The following is a 21,572-nucleotide window of genomic DNA, read 5'->3' on the forward strand; positions in this document are numbered from 1 at the left end:
AAGTTTCAAAATTTGTTCCAAACTCGCTGTAAAGAACATAAATAGTTGATAAATGATAATTTTTGCATGCTAGGTTAGGAGCTTTTAGGCAGTTAAATAAAAGGCAAAATTAAAATTTCTTCTACCCTCCTACGCGTTTCGACGCTTTTCTGATTCCTACATTGCCCACTTATTTTGGACTCGTTTCGGATTCTTAAATTATGAGCGCCGTGAGCATGTTTGAGGGTAGCTTTGTTTGCGTAAATATGTGTACCCTATAAACATTCTCTTAAAGTTCCGGAGTACAATATGGGTTCGAAAAATATCAGCTTCAAAAATGCTATCACCTTAGAACCTTTTGTGACTCCAATTTGATGAAATTATGAACAAACGAAAAATATTAAAATCAGTAAGGTAGGCAGCTCCGGAAATAAAACTCAGAAATTTTTCTGCGACAATTTATTCTAAATAAATAATTAATTCAATGAATACTTATTTTATTTCTATCTTATCCTCGTGGGAGTTTTATCACAACAATTTTCTCCCCTATGTTTTCCGCTTAGGATATATGTCAAAAATTCTTCCTAAAAGCCCTGAAGTAGTGTCATTAGCAGTATATGACGCCAATAAGGCGGAGGCCTGTATAAGACTTATGTTAGAGGTAAAATATGAGCGTGCTAGAAGTCATATAGCATTGGCTTCAGGCTCCTAAATGAGTTCATAACGAGTGGAAACGATCAAAAGTTTGGACTCCTTTCAGACTAATTGTTGACTCCGAGTGTTTGCTGGGTTGTTTGTTTAAAATCAAAACAAACATTTTTTAATTTCAAATGACGTAATTCCAAGCAGCCTCGATTCAAACGATTTTTAAATACCCAAAAAAAAAATACAAAAAAGGAATATTCCGGGTATTTTCCTGGTATTTACCCATAAAAATGGTAATTACCCGGTAGAATCCCAACTCTAGGCATAGTTAATAAATTCATCATAAAATTAAAAAAAATTTATCTAAGGAATTATGCAGTTCAGTACTTATCGGGTATTTGTAAACTGATTGCTTATTATTGCTACTACTAATATTTTTCGAAAAATCGCAAAGAAACAACACAGTTAACGGCTGTCAATTCGATTTGGGAGGAAAATGGCTGCAATTGTCAAAGAATGTGTCAGCCGAGCAAACCTCTTCTGATTATAGCTGGAAACATTGGTGCTTTATCGGTAACCGTATCGGTAACCTTTTAACAGCTGATTTGACCAACCTTATGAGAATCAATGCAATCGATTATTGGTGCCGCTAAAGTCGTAACCGTATCGTAGCCAACCAATTGGGTTTTGGTTTACCGTCGTAACGATAAACAGCTGATTACGTTAGGGATACGGATACAGCGATACGACATACGGCACCAATGACTCCGGCTTATAGTACAGGTCTACAAATAGGATACATATGTAGCAACGCGCACATACACAGCCACGCTCACCTGATCAAATGCTTGTTCTTGTTCGTTTTATTTGCGGCATGGCGGAACGATACAAGGTGGCAGCATGGTGACATACCTACATACATAAATAAGAATTCCATGTACTTTGTTTTTGTAAATTCGATGGACAAATGTCAAAATCGTACTGCGCCCGAAGTTGATGTATCAAATCAAATAAAAAAAGGTTATAATCAGCTGTTCGATGCGGCCATCTTGTATCGTTCCGCCATGATTTGTGGATGCTATTTGGCGCTGTTGTACTTCTTAGGTCCAAGAAAAGTGTAGTAGCTGCTAACGAAAATTGCGTAAAATTTTTATCGTAAAATTACAAAGAAATATCCTTATTTACTTTCAACCGAGCACTTAATTTCATCTCCCTTTAAAATCCATATGTTTTGGACAATTTTAATTAACAAATTGTGATGTTTTATTGCCGGGGACGATTGTTAAAACACGACCAAAACCGTCTGGGGAGATATTAATAGACGCGTTTTTGCCTCGCTTCCAATAATTCGAATACTTTTTCGCCTTTGGATTATTGATTATCCACATTTTGGGACGGGTTATTGCAGTCGACCTCGGTTTCAAACTGTTTTTCGCGGAGAACTTTTGAACGGGTAGAAAAACTTAGCACCCGTGTTTGTATTCTTAATACTGGAATAACTATGCGTCCTCAGATACCCCAACTCAAGACTTTTGTATAATTTTCTGTAGGACCCATATAGGTGCACTACATTTTCATACTAAATTCATTCAAAAAAATTTACCATCACAGCAACCCATATCTGATATTCCGCTCCTTTTTTGTTTCCCTGCGTCGCTTTCTACGACAGCAACCCCGGTAATTTTGACACTTCGTTCAGTGTCAAACGCATGTTCCACGCAGGTTCCACGCTAGTTTGACACTGAGCGAAGTGTCAAACTGCAGTGTGTTAGAAAGAGAAAGGAATTGTTTCCTTCTCATACATATCATACTTGTAAACCTGTACTATGCTTCTGATTGAATTATGATTTCGAGCTAAATAAAAAAGTTAGCCCTCATTTTTATTTTTCAGTCAGTAAATCAGTTTAAAGTAAGCTTTAATTTTTTGGTAAAGACAAAAATTGACAGAACAATGTTCTTAAATTAAGTTCAAGTAAAAAGAAACGGTAAAATTCGTGTGTACTACAATGTTAAATACAACATTTTGCGCAAGCTATCAAGCAGTCGTAGTGGCCCAGCGTTTATGATGTTGTGGTTACGATCGCGTGGCGCGAGTTCGATCACCGTCAAACTATAAAATTTTTTAAAGCAATATTTTAACTTTTATTTTTCGTTCAATTATTATACTCAGTTGAGCAGAGCTCACAGAGTATATTAACTATGATTGGATAACGGTTGGTTGTACAGGTATAAAGGAATCGAGATAGATATGGACTTCCATATATCAAAATAATCAGTATCGAAAAAAAATTCGATTGAGCCATGTCCGTCCGTCCGTCCGTCTGTCCGTTAGCACGATAACTTGAGTAAATTTTGAGGTATCTTGATGAAATTTGGTATGTAGGTTCCTGGGCACTCATCTCAGATCGCTATTAAAAATGAACGATATCGGACAATAACCACGCCACCTTTTTTGATATCGAAAATTTCGAAAAATCGAAAAAGTGCGATAATTCCTTAGCAAATACGGATAAAGCGATGAAACTTGGTAGGTGAGTTGAACTTATGACGCAGAATAGAAAACTAGTAAAATTTTGGACAATGGGCGTGGCACCGCCCACTTTTAAAAGAAGGTAATTTAGAAGTTTTGCAAGCTGTAATTTGGCAGTCGTTGAAGATATCATGATGAAATTTGGCAGGAACGTTACACTTATTACTATATGCCTGCTTAATAAAAATTAGCAAAATCGGAAAACGACCACGCCCACTTTTTAAAAAATTTTTTTTTTAAATTCAAATTTTAAAAGAAAAGTTAATATCTTTACAGTATATAAGTAAATTAAGTCAACATTCAACTCCAGTAATGATATGGTGCAACAAAATACAAAAATAAAAGAAAATTTCAAAATGGGCGTGGCTCCGCCCTTTTTCATTTAATTTGTCTAGGATACTTTTAATGTCATAAGTCGAACAAAAATTTACCAATCCTTGTGAAATTTGGTAGAGGCGTAGATTGTAGGACGATAACTGTTTTCTGTGAAAAGGGGCGAAATCGGTTGAAGCCACGCCCAGTTTTTATACACAGTCGACCGTCTGTCCTTCCGCTCGGCCGTTAACACGATAACTTGAGCAAAAATCGATATATCTTTACTAAACTCAGTTGACGTACTTATCTGAACTCACTTTGTATTGGTGTAAAAAATGGCCGAAATCCGACTATGACCACGCCCACTTTTTCGATATCGAAAATTACGAAAAATGAAAAAAATGCCATAATTATATACCAAATACGAAAAAAGGGATGAAACATGGTAATTGTATTGGTCTATTGACGCAAAATATAACTTTAGAAAAAAACTTAGTAAAATGGGTGTGACACCTACCATATTAAGTAGAAGAAAATGAAAAAGTTTTGCAGGGCGAAATCAAAAGCCCTTGGAATCTTGGAAGGAATACTGTTCGTGGTATTAGATATATAAATAAATTAGCGGTACCCGACAGATGATGTTCTGGATCAGCCTGGTCCACATTTTGGTCGATATCTCGAAAACGCCTTCACATATGCAACTAAGGGCCACTCCCTTTTAAAACCCCCATTAATACCTTTAATTTGATACCCATATCGTACAAACACATTCTAGAGTCACCCCTGGTCCACGTTTATGGCGATATCTCGAAAAGGCGTCCACATATAGAACTAAGGCCCACTCCTGTTTAAAATACTCATTAACACCTTTCATTTGATACCCATATCGTACAAACAAATTCTAGAGTCGCCCCTGGTCCACCTTTATAGCGATATTTCGAAAAGGCGTCCACCTTAAGAACTAAGGCCCACGCCCTTTTAAAATACTCATTAACACCTTTTATTTGATACCCATATCGTACAAACAAATTCTAGAGTCACCCCTGGTCCACGTTTATGGCGATATCTCGAAAAGGCATCCACCTATAGAACTAAGGCGCACGCCCTTTTAAAATACTCATTAACACCTTTCATTTGATACCCATATAGTACAAACAAATTCTAGAGTCACCCCTGGTCCACGTTTATGGCGATATCTCGAAAAGGCGTCCACATATAGAACTAAGGCCCACTCCTTTTTAAAATACTCATTAACACCTTTCATTTGATACCCATATCGTACAAACAAATTCTAGAGTCACCCCTGGTCCGCCTCTATGGCGATATTTCGAAAAGGCGTCCACCTATAGAACTAAGGCGCACGCCCTTTTAAAATACTCATTAACACCTTTCATTTGATACCCATATCGTACAAACAAATTCTAGAGTCACTCCTGGTCCACCTTTATGGCGATATCTCGAAAGGCGTCCACCTATAGAACTAAGGCCCACGCCCTTTTAAAATACCCATTAACACCTTTTATTTGATACCCATATTATACAAACGCATTCTAGAGTCACCCCTGGTCCACTTTTATAACGATATTCCGAAAAGGCGTCCATCTATATAACTAAAGCCCACTCCCTTTTAAAACACTTATTAACACCTTTCGTTTGATACCCATATTGTACAAACGCATTCTAGAGTCAACCCTGGTCCACTTTTATAACTATATTCCGAAAAAGCGTCCACCTATAGAACTAAGGCCCACTCCGTTTTAAAACACTTATTAACATCTTTCGTTTGATACCCATATTGTTCAAACGCATTCTAAAGTCAACCCTGGTCCACTTTTATAACGATATTCCGAAAAGGCGTCCACCTATAGAACTAAGGCCCACTCCGTTTTAAAACACTTATTAACACCTTTCGTTTGATACCCATATTGTAAAAACGCATTCTAAAGTCACCCCTGGTCCACTTTTATAACGATATTCCGAAAAGGCGTTCATTAACACCTTTCATTTGATACCCATATAGTACAAACAAATTCTAGAGTCACCCCTGGTCCACCTTTATGGCGATATCTCGAAAAGGCGTCCACATATAGAACTAAGGCCCACGCCCTCTTAAAATACTCATAACACCTTTCATTTGATACTCATATCGTACAAAAAAATTCTAGAGTCACCCCTGATCCATCTTTATGGCGATATCTCGAAACGGCGTCCATCTATAGAACTTAGGCCCACGTCCTTTTAAAATACTTATTAATAATTTTCATTTGATACCCATATCGTACAAAATAAATTCTAAAGTCACCCCTGGTCCACCTTTATGGCGATATCTCGAAACGGCGTCCATCTATAGAACTTAGGCCCACGCCCTTTTAAAATACTCATTAATACCTTTCATTTGATACCCATATCGTACAAAATAAATTCTAGAGTCACCCCTGGTCCACCTTTATGGCGATATCTCGAAAAGGCGTCCACATATAGAACTAAGGCCCACGCCCTCTTAAAACACTCATTAACACCTTTCATTTGATACTCATATCGTACAAACAAATTCTAGAGTCACCCCTGATCCATCTTTATGGCGATATCTCGAAACGGCGGCCATCTATAGAACTTAGGCCCACGCCCTTTTAAAATACCCATTAATAATTTTCATTTGATACCCATATCGTACAAATAAATTCTAAAGTCACCCCTGGTCCACCTTTATGGCGATATCTCGAAACGGCGTCCATCTATAGAACTTAGGCCCACTCCCTTTTAAAATTATCATTAACACATTTCATTTGATACCCATATCGTACAAACAAATTCTAGAGTCAGGGATGGTCCACCTTTATGGCGATATCCCTAAATGGCGTCCATTTATAGAACTATGGTCCACTTCCTCTTAAAATACTCTTTAATACCTTCCATTTGATACACATGTCATACAAAATAAAATACTCATTAACAGCTTTCATTTGATACCCATATCGTACAAACAAATTCTAGAGTCACCCCTGGTCCACCTTTATGGCGATATTTCGAAAAGGCGTCCACCTATAGAACTAAGGCGCACGCCCTTTTAAAATACTCATTAGCACCTTTCATTTGATACCCATATCGTACGTTATGGCGATATCTCGAAAAGGCGTCCACCTATAGAACTTAGGCCCACTCCCTTTTAAAATTATCATTAACACATTTCATTTGATACCCATATCCTACAAACAAATTCTAGAGTCAGGCCTGGTCCATCTTTATGGCGATATCCCTAAATGGCGTCCATCTATAGAACTATGGTCCACTTCCTCTTAAAATACTCTTTAATACCTTCCATTTGATACACATGTCATACAAACACATTCCAGGGTTACCCTAGGTTCTTTTTACAATATGGTGATTTTCCCTTACTTTGTCTCCACAGCTCTCAACTGAGTATGTAATGTTCGGTTACACCCGAACTTAGCCTTCCTTACTTGTTTTTCCATTCACTTATGCACAGATAATTCTCAAACTTGTTATGAAATGTTTTAAGTATATATGCAGATTACACCTTCAAATAAGAATAATTTCTCAAGTCGTTCTCGAAGCGTGAGAACGAAAAATCTTATTTTAAGCACAAATAGTGCTTGAAATGAGGACAGAAGGTTCACACATCAATACCAAACAGGTCATAAAATACGAACGGTGTGCTTGGAAAAACTGTTCTTAGCCCATCGGTCACGAGTTAAGAAAAAACGTACTTAGCAGACTTTTGTTAACGAATGTTCTTAATTTTGAACTTGTTTCGTTCGTTTTAGAACGATTTTTTCTCAGACTGTACGCTCGAGTGTTTGCCAAATCATTTCGTAGGGCGATACCGTTAAAAGAAATTTTTTATAAAATATTTTAAGGCGATCACACTACAAATGCGCGGTTCCAGGGGGGAGGGACTTTATTTTGTATTGACTGTAATGAAATATATAATACTAATCTACATAGTAGTTTCTTATCACAAAACGGATTTTTACTCATTTTTAATTTTTCTTCCTTTTTTACATTATTATATATATCATGCGTGACGTACGATGACAATATTGAGTGCATTGTGAATGATGACAAGACGTTAGTGCTAAGAACTCGAGAAGTTAATGCTTAATCTAATATGTGTACGACTAAAAAATTAGCGGTTTTAAAAAATTCTAGACTGACACCCTATCCAATACGTGCGATCACTTATAACTGTCTTGTTTTTGGAGCTATAGACACCGCCTCCCCCCCCCCCCTGGTTTTGTTGTTATTGTTGTATTAACGATAAAGACACACACTGAAAGAAATGGTCGACCGAGATTTTTGTTAAGCGAACAAATAAATTTTGTCATTTCAACAAAAGAAAAAATGTCGCTTTTAAGTTAACAAAATTCTGTAAAATTGACAGATTCCTAGTCAATCTAACTGATTTTTCTGTTAACACTACTGATCTTACAGGTGATTTCAACAGCGAACAACAGTCAATGCATGGGCTAATTTCAAAGAGAATTTTACGCTCACTGCGCTCTCTACTTTGTACTTATGACGATGGTGCCACTTGTTAAAAAAAAAAACACCAAAATAAGAAAACCACCAAATCAAAAAAACACACAAATTGGGGAAACAACAAAAAACTAGTTTTTCAGTTGTCAACATAAAACAAAAAACCCTTTTCCGTATTTAGTGTGCATAACACTGCAAAAAAATATGCGATACCAAGACACCTATTTATCGGGTACAATTTTGCAACTTCTCCACCAAGCGAAATGCAAAATTGCGCTCTTGTTGCAAAAGTTTTGTTTGAACGAACAGGATTTTTCCAAAATTAGTAACATTGTGTTTCCGACAACATAAAAGTTTGAGTTGTTTTGGAATTGTTTCAACTTGAAGTGTTACGAGAATTAAACTGGCCGAATTACATGTAAAGTTACTCGAGTGATGAATTACCTTCCAGCGTTTTGATTCTTTACTTTTCTACAACTTACAAGTTCTCTATTTAACATCCCTACAAGACGGAGGTAACTAGTTCACCCACACATTCAAAGCTTTTTTCGCTCTCCACTAAACATCGACGTTTCTTGCTGTCATCGAAATGACAGCGTCATCTTAATACAACAATTTATAAATCATAGATGAATGGATTTGCAACTCTTTGTTTCGAGAGAGCGCTGTCAAAATGCACATTTTTTATAACATTTATCAATGATGCCACTCCAAACAAAAATGAATAGATCTGAAAATGGGGATTTTTGACATAAATTTCGGCGATTATAGTTTCAATCATCTAATAAAATGATAGTTGTCAAATATTTATTTCTTTAAACTTATTTTACAATAATACGACTAGTTAGAGTTAAATATAAACAAATCTAAGTAAAATTTACATTTCAATTAAATTACTTAGTCAAATATTGTAACGCATTTAACTCGCAGTGAAAACCATATATTCTTTTGAAATTTCAGTAAATCGGACCTATGATATAACAGTTAACATTATTTAATGGATAGGGCTTATCCTACATGTCTGGCGTTCCAGGTTCTGTGATCAAAATGGACTGGTTGCATCGGGAGTTCATATTTACAAAACCTGTTTTTAGTGATAACTTTTGAATGGGAAATAATATTTACCCTCCGCCTTCGAACTAATAATATATAGACTAAATTAAGTATTTTTATCCTTTTTCCCATAATTTTTGAACGCTATTCTACAGTTGTAGGTCAAACTAAAGTTTACCGAAATTTTTTGGCCGTTTTTCGTTTTGACTGGCTCATTTTTTGTTCTGGCACCCGCTTCAGCTGGCGCAAGGGATTTATCTGTGATTGTTGCCAGCAACAACTAGAAGATAAATCCCTCGTGAGAGCGAAAATATGAGAGCGTAACCAAAAGATTCGTATCAATCTAATCTATGTTATAAATTATTCCAGGAAACATTTTAAAACGATGAAAAACTATAATTGTGGTAATTAAACTAATAAACTAAAAAAGTGCTTGTGCTACGGGCTTTTAGGTGTGACGTGTGTTAGCTCTTTAGGCACTTCTAAATTAACCTGGCGCATTAACTAGAGGCAGCCAAGTCCTCTTGCCACCAATTGGAATTGGAAGATTCGATTTCCAAAACCAAAAAAGGTAACGTTTTCAAGACAGTGCACAACCTAAACAAAGGTGGTATCAAAAGACGCGTGTCGAGATCCGTTTTTAGAATCTGAAAGTTGTATTGAATCGACGGATGGCCTAGAAGGTTTCAGGTGGTCATACTAAATCGCTCCCGGGGAGTGTCCTTATCGCTACAACCAAAGCAACATTATTTACTCTCTGCTTTTCATTCATACGTATGTGTATTTTTAAATAATAAAAAAATGTTATATTATTCTAATATATATCATCTCTGCCGGGGTGCGATTCAGCTCAGGATATGCCAAAACAACAAGAAACCTACAATTAAATGCAGATTCACGTGTCATTTGCCAAAGATTTACCGGTAAACAAGGTACTTTCCACAACCAACATGCTTTGGAATACGGTACAAAATTGGTTGGATGTATTTTCCCAAAAAAGGGTGGAAATACGCATCTTGGTTTGCCAGTATTTGCTTCGGTAATTTATATTGATTTGTATTGTTTAAAAATTGCAATAGTAGATAATGTAATGTGAATTAAAATTGAATAGGTAGCCGAAGCAAAAAAGATAGATATGTAGATAGATTGATATTTATTATTAATATGTTTACATATTTTTTGATTTCACAATAAATTTTAAGTATCACAAATTCATTTTCAATTCACAGACGTGTATGATATATATATATATTAAGTAATAAAAAGTAAAAAGTAATAAAAAGTATTTTAGCCTCGAATAAGATCTATACATAGCCGTTTAAAATTCATAACATTATTCTCTCGTTTGATATAATCAGGTAACGAGTTAAATATGTATGTTAAGGCCCTTATATAATAATGTGTTTTGGGCTACAGTAGTCCGCTGTAATCCTAGTCGAAAGTCAATCGCATTCCGCACAGCATATTGGTGTGTATCTCTAACATACTGAATGCAACTTGTTAAATACATCGGCGCCCTGTTCTGTTTAATTTTAAAAATCATTATTAGTGTATTGAGCATCAGTTTTTGCTCAATATTTAGCCATTTCAATGTTTAAAGCATGTGACTTATTGGGGTGTATTTGTGGCATTTTATTATTGATCTCATACATTTGTTTTGTAATTTCTGTATTCTTCCTATTTGTGATTGGTTACAAGATGTGTACAGAATTGTGGAACAGTATTCAAAATGTGGCTTTATGATTGTATTGTATATTTTTATTGCTGTTAAAGTGTCTAATTTATTTCGTATTCTTCTAAAGAAGTAAATCTTTTTTGCAGCTTTTTTACACAAATAGTCCACGTGATTGTTAAATTTGAGCTCATTGTCTATTATTACACCTAAGTATTTCATATTGGTTACTTGCTCAATACTAGTATTATTTATCTCTAAATTTATTTCGCTATTTGTATTCATCACCATTACTTTTGTTTTCTGTTCATTCAATTTGAGCCTATTCATTTTAAGCCATTTCATAATTCATCTATATCACATTCTAACTTTCGTTTACATTCTTCCACTGTTTCTGCTTCTGTATATACCAATGTATCGTCTGCATACATTACCAATTTGGATTTTTATATCACTTTTTCTATATCATTTATGTAAAATGCAACTGATCCGCATGCAACTGTTGTTTATGTGCCGCCACCGGGAACTGCTCCTGCTATCATAGCAGTATTACAAACACGACATTTCTTTGATTGGTTGCATAATCGAAATTGTGCCCTAACATGATATGGTTCGCTTTAAGCACGCTATGTTAAAGCAAAATAAATCTCGTCTAGTCAGGCCGGAATGTCCAGGAACATCGCACCAGAAAGGGTAAGTAAATTGCCTACCATATTAAATATATAAACAACATGTATGAATTTGTTAGTGATAATTTGTCATGCTTTTGTTGATAATCAACTGAAGAAGGCAAATACCAAAGAGTTCGAAGTTCATGTAAATACCAATTTATTTCTTTAAATAGCGTTTGGAGAACAAAACCCATATGTATGTATGCATACAACTGCATAGAAAGGGAGGGATTAATTAATTATGATCAGTAGATTTATAGGATTTTTATTATTTTCCCTGCGTCGCCGTTGCCATTACATTGCGTCAAGAGAGGACATCAACACCTTACGCACAACCAGTTAAAATTTTAGTAAATTTTGCTCTTTTCATTACTGATTCAAAACCTGGAAAGTTATATATGTAGCATTCCATGGAGAATGGTAAATTTTAGCAGACGGTCATTATTAATATTCAATCCCTAGAAGGCTCAATGTAGTCATATCAATAGGTCCGGAGATGGTCGGGTTAGTACCTCAATGGTGCTTGTTACCGGAACGTAGATAGATAATTTATTGAGGATTGCACAGTGACTTGCACATCTCCTTCACAGCATCTCATCGTAGCCGACTTCTTTGATGAACCCTAGCAGAGTTCTTGACTTGAGGGATTAAATGTGGGAATGCACTGGCCATGGTGAGCCCATAAACTTAGCCCTACGTTTTGAGATTGATTCGTATTCTTGGAGGATATGGTCCGCCGTCTGCTGATCGATCACAAAATCGGCAAGTGTTATTCGATAGTATGCCCACTTTCTGCATACGGCTGCTGAGTCTATAACGCCCTGTAAGAATAGCTCTTGGGATTCTTCGGTTATCTTTCGATAGGTCTATTATTGCCCTGTAGCGACTTGTGCTATAAATTCCTAACAGTAACTTAGATTGTCTCAAACCCCCCCCCCCCCGCCCCCTCTCCTAATAAATGCCCCTGTGAGCCAACTGACAGGAACGGCTCGGGATCGATGGGTCATGCAGTTCCTGCCTCTGTTTCCGGGTTGTCCGCCTGCTCTTGTTGTAGCAGTGCTTCGTCCCATCCAATAGGTACGACAGATCACAAATTGTCATCAATGTCCTCTAACGGGAGTCCAAGGCAACAGAAAGTTTCAACAGGGGTGGACCATAATGAGAGGAGTGTTAGAGGCGTTGATTCCACAATACAGCTAAAGAGATGGTTGGTGTCATGTGGGGACACATTATAAGCAAGACATATGTTTTGTATGTCGGGGTAGATTCTGGATAGGTAAGAGTTTAACCTGTTACAGTATCCAGATCGAAGTTGGGCTAGAGTGACTCCCGTTTCCTTAAGAGTGCGTTCCTACTCTGCTAGTTTTTTCTTTGAGTACAGTATTCACCGAGCAATTCCTGGCATAGAGGTCCGACGCCTGTTTGTGGAGTTCACTCAGGACCTGCTTGTGTTTTTCAGCTTCATACGGCTGTGTTCTCAGGTGCCGTATTTTCTCATAATGTAATGAGGGCGTGAACAACAAGTAGCCACAAAAGATTTGTAAAAGTTACGAGGACGTCGGGTTTTGGGATCAAGCCCAGAGCAACCTGTCCGATGCAACCATCCCTTGCACGTGACACACTGACAAGAGTATGACCGTCCTAAAAAGATTCTTTTCCGGCAAACGCAGCAAAACCATTTCTCATGACCGGGGTCAGGAGAAGGACACGGATTGGGTTCGATACCTTCCCGGAGGAGGAGAGTATGGCGCAGACCCGCTGCATGGATCTGCTGGGAGGGTGATAATTTGTGGGAGGGACGCAACAAACTAAACACTAGAGTCCGCCTGCTCATTACCCTGTACTCCCCTGTGGCCTGGGACCCAGTGCAACAGTACTACGTTGTGCACCCAAGGACCAGTGCTGACTTTATTTCGAACGCCACAATTGCCTTTAGTGGGGCCTGACTGTCTGACTGAGTATTGCAATTGTTTCATTGGAGTATCAGCGCTGAAGGTTCAGCTTAGCGCACCAACATATGGCGAATACTTCCGCTTGAAAACTGCTCGTATGTGCTTTTAGAGGTACTGATATTTTGGCTCTGGGTCCGGAGACTCTGGCTTCAATCCCCTCTGGCGTCTTCGAACCAGGGCCGTAGAGATAAAATCCGGGCCCGGGACTAAAAAAATTTACCGCCCCCCTATAAAAAATCCACTAATACATTTGATTAACGTGAATTAATGACGTTTCATTCATAAATCATTATTGATGGATTACATCAAAAAAAATTTTTGCCACATCAACTAAATGATTTTTGGCTAAGAGCTGATAATAAAATAACAGCCACATATTATTTCAAATAATCTTTTCTAGTTATTTGGTAACATTTTCATACATTTCTGATAAATTTAATGATTATAAATTTTAATTATTCAATATAGAATGTTTGGATATCAAAGAGTGGCTTTACTTGCTTTTTTCGCTGCAAATTTTTTTATAATAATATCAAAATTTAACTGTCTTGCCAAAACGGATGCAACACAAAGCTCCTCATGGAACTTGGGATGGGGAGGGAGGGGATGGCCTGTAGGTTTAATGTGGTCACATAAATCGTTTCCGAGATGGTCGGGCTAGCACCTTAATGGTGCTGTGGGACCGGAGCGTACCGGATCTGTATCCGGCAAAGGACCATCACATCGATAATACTCCTCAAAGCCTTCGGGGAGCAACCTTATCGCTACAACAACAACAACAACAATAGAGTTACTCCTACCCCAGAAAATGGTCAACATTTATAGTGCATACAAAGAACATTTCAACTCACCAAATTCACTCATATTAACAGAGTATATGTGGAACTTAAGAGCGAATTGAGTTTGACAAAGTTGCACTGCCACACTGCCATTTTATACGGGGTAAAAGTGTAACGCTTTTGCGTTGCGAGCACGCAAGAATTTTCACAAAAGAACGAAATACCCCGTAAAGGCGTTGCCTGTTTTTTAGAATAGAACAACAACGCTTGCGTAACACTTTATCCAGAAAAGAAAACGCTATCATAGCTGCGGGTTGCACAAGGCGAGTAATCAGCATTCGGGTTTTTGTCGAGAATGTGACGTAGTGCTCCGTTGTAAGCTCCTTTCATATTGGCGCCGTTATCGTACCCTTGTGCACGACAATCTTCAATCATGTATGGCAAATTAGATCAGCGATTTTCTGAGCAGTTTTTTGGTTACAATTCACGAAAGCCAAAATCTGTTCTGGAATTGTAAATTTGTTGCTTTCGAATTGAAATGGAGTGAGCGCAAAATGAACGTATCCAACGTGACTAGCATCAAGCATAGCATCAACGATAATAGCAAAATACTTAGCTTTCTTGCCTTGATCTAATATAGTTTCCCTCACATGCTTTGCACAAATTTCTATAAACTCGTTCTGAATGTCTGGGGAAAGATAGTGAACTTGTAAACGTTTGTGCTGCTATTGTGAAATCCTAGCTTTCTCCAAATGATCTCTAAGTATCGGATCATAATGGCTTATGAGATCTTAGATGCCCAAAAATGTCCATCCTTTCGCTTTTTGAAAAAAAATAGTGTCCAAAATTCTATATAAAATTTCTTTCCACATGAGTTTCAGTGATTAGCTGTTCATTGATAAGTGTATCAATTGTAGCCTCCTTTCGAATTAGGTTTTGTAAAGATCGCCATTGAATATAAAATTTAATGTGATCTTCAGTATTTTCGTGTGATGGCAGTTTAGCGTATAGCTTCTTCCATACCTGGAATTTCGAATATTCGCCAGGACAACAAATTTTAGGTCGATTTAAAGTATTGGTGCTTAACAGAAGACATGGTAGGCAATAAAAAGCATTGCTACTGGCACTCCACACCAACCAGTGACGCTCCACTTTCTCTCCATTTGGCAAGATTCTGTTTAACAACGAGGTAGGAAATGCCTCGTCATGACAATCACGTGGAAAAATAACAGGGCACTTTTGATGACCTCGACGAATTATTTCGTTGACTTCTTCAGATCGCAAAACTCATTATTCACGGTACCGATATCAAAGTCGTTTAAATAATCTAGACTTTGATACAGAGTTGGTGGTATTGTTGGAAGGCTTTTTGAAGATGAACCTTCATCAGTGTTACCACGAAAACTTTACGAATTCGGATTCATGTAAACATATATTTTTGTTTGATGTTTTTATTGTCTCCTCACTGTTCGAGGGACCAGGTAAAAAATCATTGTCAATAGTCGTTGCTTTTGAAATTCGGCTTAAAATTTCCACATGGAACAACCAAAGACTCTCCTGAATTAAAAAAAATGTCTTAGTACCTCTAAATCGCGGGCCCCCGAGAAATACCGGGCCCCCTGAGAAATATCGTGCCCTGCGCTTGCCAGGCTAAGGCTCCAGCTATTAGGAGTGATAAAGCTGTCAGATCTAGAAGCAGCAAGTGGCTTAAGTCCTAGGAAGCTTCTAGTATTTGTCAATAGGACGGAGTTTTTTTATAACATAGGTCCTGGTTCTTGATAGGGTTTTCAGCTTGGTCGTTAAAACAAACTTCTGGTAACACTACGGACTCATTCAGTCTATGTGAGATCCTCATGAACCGGCCACTTCAACCTAACCTATATTTTGTGTTTTGGTTTTTCTTTGGAATCTACCGGTTAAGTAAGCGATGTCAGCTAACTAAGCGCCTTCAAATGTAGATCCATAAGGAACATGAGGTCGCCAGAGCCTCGGCTGTTAAATAAACAGGATTCGCACGGGTAGGTGACGTTGACAATTGGGTTGGAGAGGCTATATATTGCGCTGGCAACCCATTGAAAGGATTGCGCTACAAAACCCCTTGAATCAATTTGGTATTTTAGTCGCCTCTTACGACAGGCATAGCTACCACGGGTATACTCTAAGCCCACTAACCCGCTGGAGCCATGAGAAGCGTGAGTGCACTTTGGGTGTCGCAAGGCAAGTTCCGTCGTGCCTGGTGTTGTTGGGTGAGCGGCCAGGCAAGGCAGCAGGGTACACATGCACCATTCAGGAGGATACCCTCGCTGAGCCCAGAAAATCTGGGAAAATTAGATGTACTGCTCAGATCCAGCAAACGAGTATGTTCTGTACTGGCATATGATAAACTTGCAGACAACCAAACGTTTACTTTCCTGTCCAAAAGGGAATTGGTGCCCGGCACTGCTGCTAAAGAAGAATAGACGTAGTCATATCAATTCGTTCCCGGGTTACTCGGGGAAAGCAGTTTTAGCAGTACTTTGCCCGTTTCAATTTGCACATCCATTCAAAGAACTTCGCATAATGGATTAAACAGTCATCTGCATTTATTCGTTTTTGTTTTTGTAGCACGCCTAATTTACTATCTATTACCCCAACATCTATCAATTATCCCTTGTTATAATCTTCGGGTACCCCCACTACCGGAAGATGCCTTGGCATGGTGGAGGTTCACTTGAATTTACTTTACAGGTCCTGATTCTGGTTATCTGAAATCCCCTTGAGTATCTTGTATTTATTAAGCACTTCCGGTTATATTAAAAACTTATTATCTATCGTTACTGATATTCGTTTCTTTTTCATTCTAGGTAATTCGATTTGACGATGTGGGCATAGCAATATTCCAGCTGTAGCTGTAAGAAGGACGTACATTTGCTCAAACTACAAGAAAACTGCGACAACTGTCCCTCGGCCTTTTTAGTATCACATATACATAAGGCCCTACCACGCATATTATGGGAAAGGGTCAAGTTCAAAGGCTCAACATCACCTGCAAATCGACTTTGATAGCACGAAATGGGGCTGCATATATTCCGGTATTATATCTACAACACTCATATCTATGCAAACTGATACTAACAACACCACCCGCGCAGGAAAAATTGAGCACCATCAGTGTGAGCTTCGAAACTCAAAATGGTTTCAGAAAGGGCACGACTACGAATGAGTTTATGTCTTTACATATGTAGTTTGTACATATAAATATGCACATATGTAAGGTTTACTAGAAAATTAAGGAAATTATTTGTAAAAACCATTGTATACATAATTTATTCATAATTAAATATTATTTAAACAAAAGGGACGCGTTTCATTCATATAAAAAGCGAATTGACAGAAGGTAACCGGTACGGGTAACCGATAGGCCAGTTACCCGTGTTGTTGTTGTTGCATATGTTTTGGTTAGCGATAACGAAAACATACCTAATGAAGTAACTTAAAAATGTAAATAACATCGAGCGAGAAGGAATGTCGAAAACACAATAGGTAAGAGCGAGAAAGCGAGTCACACGTACACTATTTTGAGAGTGCGCATGGGTTACCTTTTTCACGACAGCAATGTAAAAGTCATTAAGACGATAATTGGTGACCAAGTTATTGGTTACGATTAAGTAATCGATTAGGTAACGGGTACCTGTCTTGTAGGGAAATTGAGAATAAGCAGCAAAGTGTCGCGCGGGGAAGTTCAAAACTATAAATTAAATAAATTTTAAAAAATAAAATTTGGTGAAAGTGCGTTTAATAAAACAAAGTAATAAAGTGTATAATGTTTAATGTATGTGTATAATGTTTAATTGTAAAGTTGAAATAAAGTTCTTGAAACCGACGCCAATGTGGTTTAACAAACGGTACAAACGCTTATTTTCGCTAGAGCATGTACTAACGCATGTGTGAATATGTGTGTAGCATATATACGTATTGTGACGAATATGAGTGACACTAAGTGACACTCGCATCCCTAGCCTGATGCTAAGTAAATGAAGTCACAACAACAATAAAGCAGACAGTCACTTGTATCTACATAAACGAATCAATCATTATGTCTACAGTGCAGTAAAAATGCAGTAAATTCGTTACAATTGGTGTCAGAAGAGGAATTGTTGAATAAATTCCGAAGACTTCGAATACAACTTGGATATGGCAAAGTGGAGTGAATTGAAGATCCAGCAGCTGAAAAGGGAGTTGGAGAACCGTGGATTGAATATAACCGGCAATAACATCGAACTTCAAGCACGGCTAGGAGAGGTAATGGAGTCGCAAGGAATTGATGTGGACGAGTATGTCTTTTATCCTGATGGGGACGAGACAACAACAAAAAATGAAGAGAAAAACGAAACATCGCAGACAGTTACCAGCACAGACTTCAACATGATTTTGGCTGCAATATCTGCTCAAACATCGACAGTGTCATCTCAACTGGAAGAACAAAAGACAAATATAACATCACAACTGGAAGAACAGAAGACATATATGGCATCCAAGATGGAATCACAAGAGACACGTATTGCAGAAATGTCGTCAGAAATAACATCGAAGATTGAAGCACAAGAAACGCGTATTTCAGAAATGTCGACACAGATTACATCTAAGATGGAAGCACAAGAGGAGCGCTTATCATTGCAGGTGGCACAAATGTCTTCGCAGTTAGAAGCACAGGAAGCAAGGGTAACATCCAAGCTGGAAGCACAGGATACAAAAATTGTACAGCTCGAGGACAAAATTGATGCCGAGATAGAAGCTTTGAGAGGTCGTATACAGGAGTTGCAACTAAATCGCTCAGCAGTTTTAGCAAGCAATCCAAAGGTAAAAACACCATCCTTTGACGGTTCTGTTCCTTTCCAGGTCTTTAAGCTACAGTTTGAGAAGACCGCAGCAGTGAACAACTAGAATGCTGAAGATAAAGTTGCTGCACTGTTCATGGCATTGAAAGGGCCTGCAGCTGAGATTTTACAAACCATTCCAGAGGGCGAACGGAACTGTTATGAAGCATTGATCGGCGCTCTAGAGAGACGATACGGAACCGAGCATAGGAGACAGATATACCAAATGGAGTTACTGAACCGCTTCCAGAGGCCTGGTGAAACATTGCAAGAGTTTGCGTCGGATGTTGAAAGGCTGGCACATTTAGCGAATGCGGACGCACCCCTGGAATACAACGAAAGGGTAAAAATCCAGAGCTTTATAAATAGCATACGGGACGTGGAAACGAAGCGAGCGACATACCCAAACACAAAACCTACATTCATAGAAACGGTATCACAAGTTCTGATTCAGGAAACAGCATCGCTTCTGTGTAAGCCAGCGTTCAAAGCAGACATCTGAGTGATGAGCCAACACCGCCCAGGGGCTTAAGGAGTCATCTCCGTAAGCATTATGAGGAAATACGGCACCTGAGAACTCAGCCGTATGAAGCCAAAAAACACAAGCAGGTCCTCAGCGAACTCCACAAACAGGCGTCGGACCTTTATGCCAGGAATTGCCCGGTGAATCTAGTACTCAAAGAACAGTACCCAAAACTATCGGAAGAGGAACGCATACTCCCCAGAGAAACGCGAGTCACTCTAGCTCAACGATGGGCAAAACGACTCGTATGAGCCTTGTGGAAACGACGCCTCTAACACCATTCTCATTATGGTCCTCCCCTGTTGAAACTGCAAGTTTCTTTGGCTCCCGTTAGAGGATACTGATGACAATTTGTGATCGGTCGCACCTATTGGATGGGGCGAAGCACTGCTACAACAACAACACTCCCCGGGACCTTTGGAGAGTGCCGTTATTGCATTAATTTTAATTGTTTTCTGCTAGGGATTTAAAACAGAGTGCTAACGAATCCAGGTTGAATATACATAATTAATTAAGCATGGGAAGCTTTACATACAATAATTGCAATGCAACTTACATTGATTTGTATAGGTTATCCAGCTTATTTGCGCAGTCTTCGTTCGACAATGAATATGTTAAACTATTACGGAAACTTTAATAATTAATGAAGTAACAGAAAAGTAAAGAAAACATTAGATTCATTGTTTACTATAAGATTTATAACGTTTACAATAATTACATTTATTGACTGTAAAATAAAACAAAAATTTGTTGACAACCGCAATCAGAATAACATAGTGAGCAGTGTTGCATTTTGCTGCATTTAATTTTACCGAAAAGTTGTCGCTGCATAATTCGGTAAAACTTTCTTGACATAACATGACCAAACAATAGGGTGAAGTATCCAAAGATGTATTTTTTTCTCGAATGCAGAAAATAAAAGCGGTAGGCCAAATAGTGATAATTATTAGTTAGGTGCTAATGTAAGTTGCCACTATTTCGTCGGATTGTTCATGGGTAATGCGGCAGTTACTCACGAACGTACGTACCAAAAACGTGTCAGCTGACACGACCTATCGTATGAGTATGCAATGTAAACGAAAACTCATCGACGTGCAACGCCCGCACGTACGTAGCCCGGAACGTAGAAATCAAAACAATTTTGATTTTTTCCGTAAGAACGTGTCAGCTGATCGCTCTCTCACTAGACAGAGTTGCCTAGTAAACTTTTGTGCGCTAATTTTTGACCGTTTGCACTTTTATGCAAAACACCTAATTATAGTTTGAAAAATTGTGAAAATAATTCGAAATAATTATGTAAAAGTGCAGATTATAAATATGTAATCTATTTATACTTATTTAATATTTATTCCGGCCTTTTACAATATCAAAAATTAAATTGGAAAAAGTTGATGTTTCCATAAGCATGCATGCAAAATGGTCAATGGCAACAGTGCTTATCTGTAAACAATACACACACAAATATGTTATGTACATGTACACAGACGCACACATTGATTCCTACGGGCTTGTGGGTTCGCTCAAACGTGTTTCGTATGACAAACGTCCGTACATACGGCACACGTTAGTGGGTAATTGCCGCTTTATAATGTGAAGGATATGTTTCTAGCTAGCACGACATCTGCTTCTCAAGTCTCTCAATGATCCAGAGCATTCCCGTGAGAATTGAGCGTGAGCCGGAGCTGTAAAACTCACTGAAAGACGGCATATGGCATCAGCTGTTCAATTTTCTACGCTAGGTATCGTTGATAAATTTTTGCGTCGTACGCTGGGAGCGATTTAAATAAAACTAAATATAGAATTATTAAATTCATTCCGGTCTTGTCTTTACGTGTGAGTGGTCGTGCGGTGTCATCCTCTACTCAACGACAATTTTCGGGCTTTTTTGCGTTGAGTGGAAAAATAAATAGGCCTCAAGGTTGGCTGCTTTGCTTCCCTCGGGCGTTTTGGCGGAGTTAGGAGATGCAATGCCTCCCTGACCAGGAGTTAGGGCGGTTTTATGCACTCCTAATAGGAATCAGTGACATTCCAAAATGGCGTGGTGCCAATAAAAAACCTAACCTTAATTTTATACATACATACATAAACTAAGACGGCCCA

At 38.2% G+C, this 21,572-nt stretch overlaps 1 protein-coding gene and 1 long non-coding RNA gene across 7 annotated transcripts in view; one reads left to right on the plus strand and one right to left on the minus strand.

The window, feature by feature from the left end:
* The window catches only part of LOC137250708 (uncharacterized), a 201,602-nt gene extending 181,386 nt beyond the window's left edge, over window positions 1–20,216 (minus strand). For all 4 annotated transcript variants that reach the window (XR_010953051.1, XR_010953050.1, XR_010953049.1 and 1 more), the window contains exon 1: window positions 20,029–20,216. The gene's annotated coding sequence lies outside the window, so the exon portion shown is untranslated. The remainder of the gene's footprint in view (window positions 1–20,028) is intronic.
* LOC137250710 (uncharacterized) lies at window positions 10,311–17,429 on the plus strand. Of its 3 annotated transcripts, none has more exons than XR_010953053.1 (3): window positions 10,311–10,569; window positions 11,239–11,384; window positions 16,937–17,429. It is a non-coding gene; the product is annotated as an uncharacterized lncRNA (long non-coding RNA). The 3 variants fall into 3 exon arrangements; XR_010953054.1 differs by having other exon boundaries at window positions 10,311–10,487; XR_010953052.1 differs by having other exon boundaries at window positions 10,311–11,384.
* Window positions 20,217–21,572: the final 1,356 nt, after the last annotated feature.

This window comes from Eurosta solidaginis, chromosome 4 (assembly GCF_040869045.1).
Source record: "Eurosta solidaginis isolate ZX-2024a chromosome 4, ASM4086904v1, whole genome shotgun sequence".
Taxonomy (NCBI): domain Eukaryota; kingdom Metazoa; phylum Arthropoda; class Insecta; order Diptera; family Tephritidae; genus Eurosta; species Eurosta solidaginis.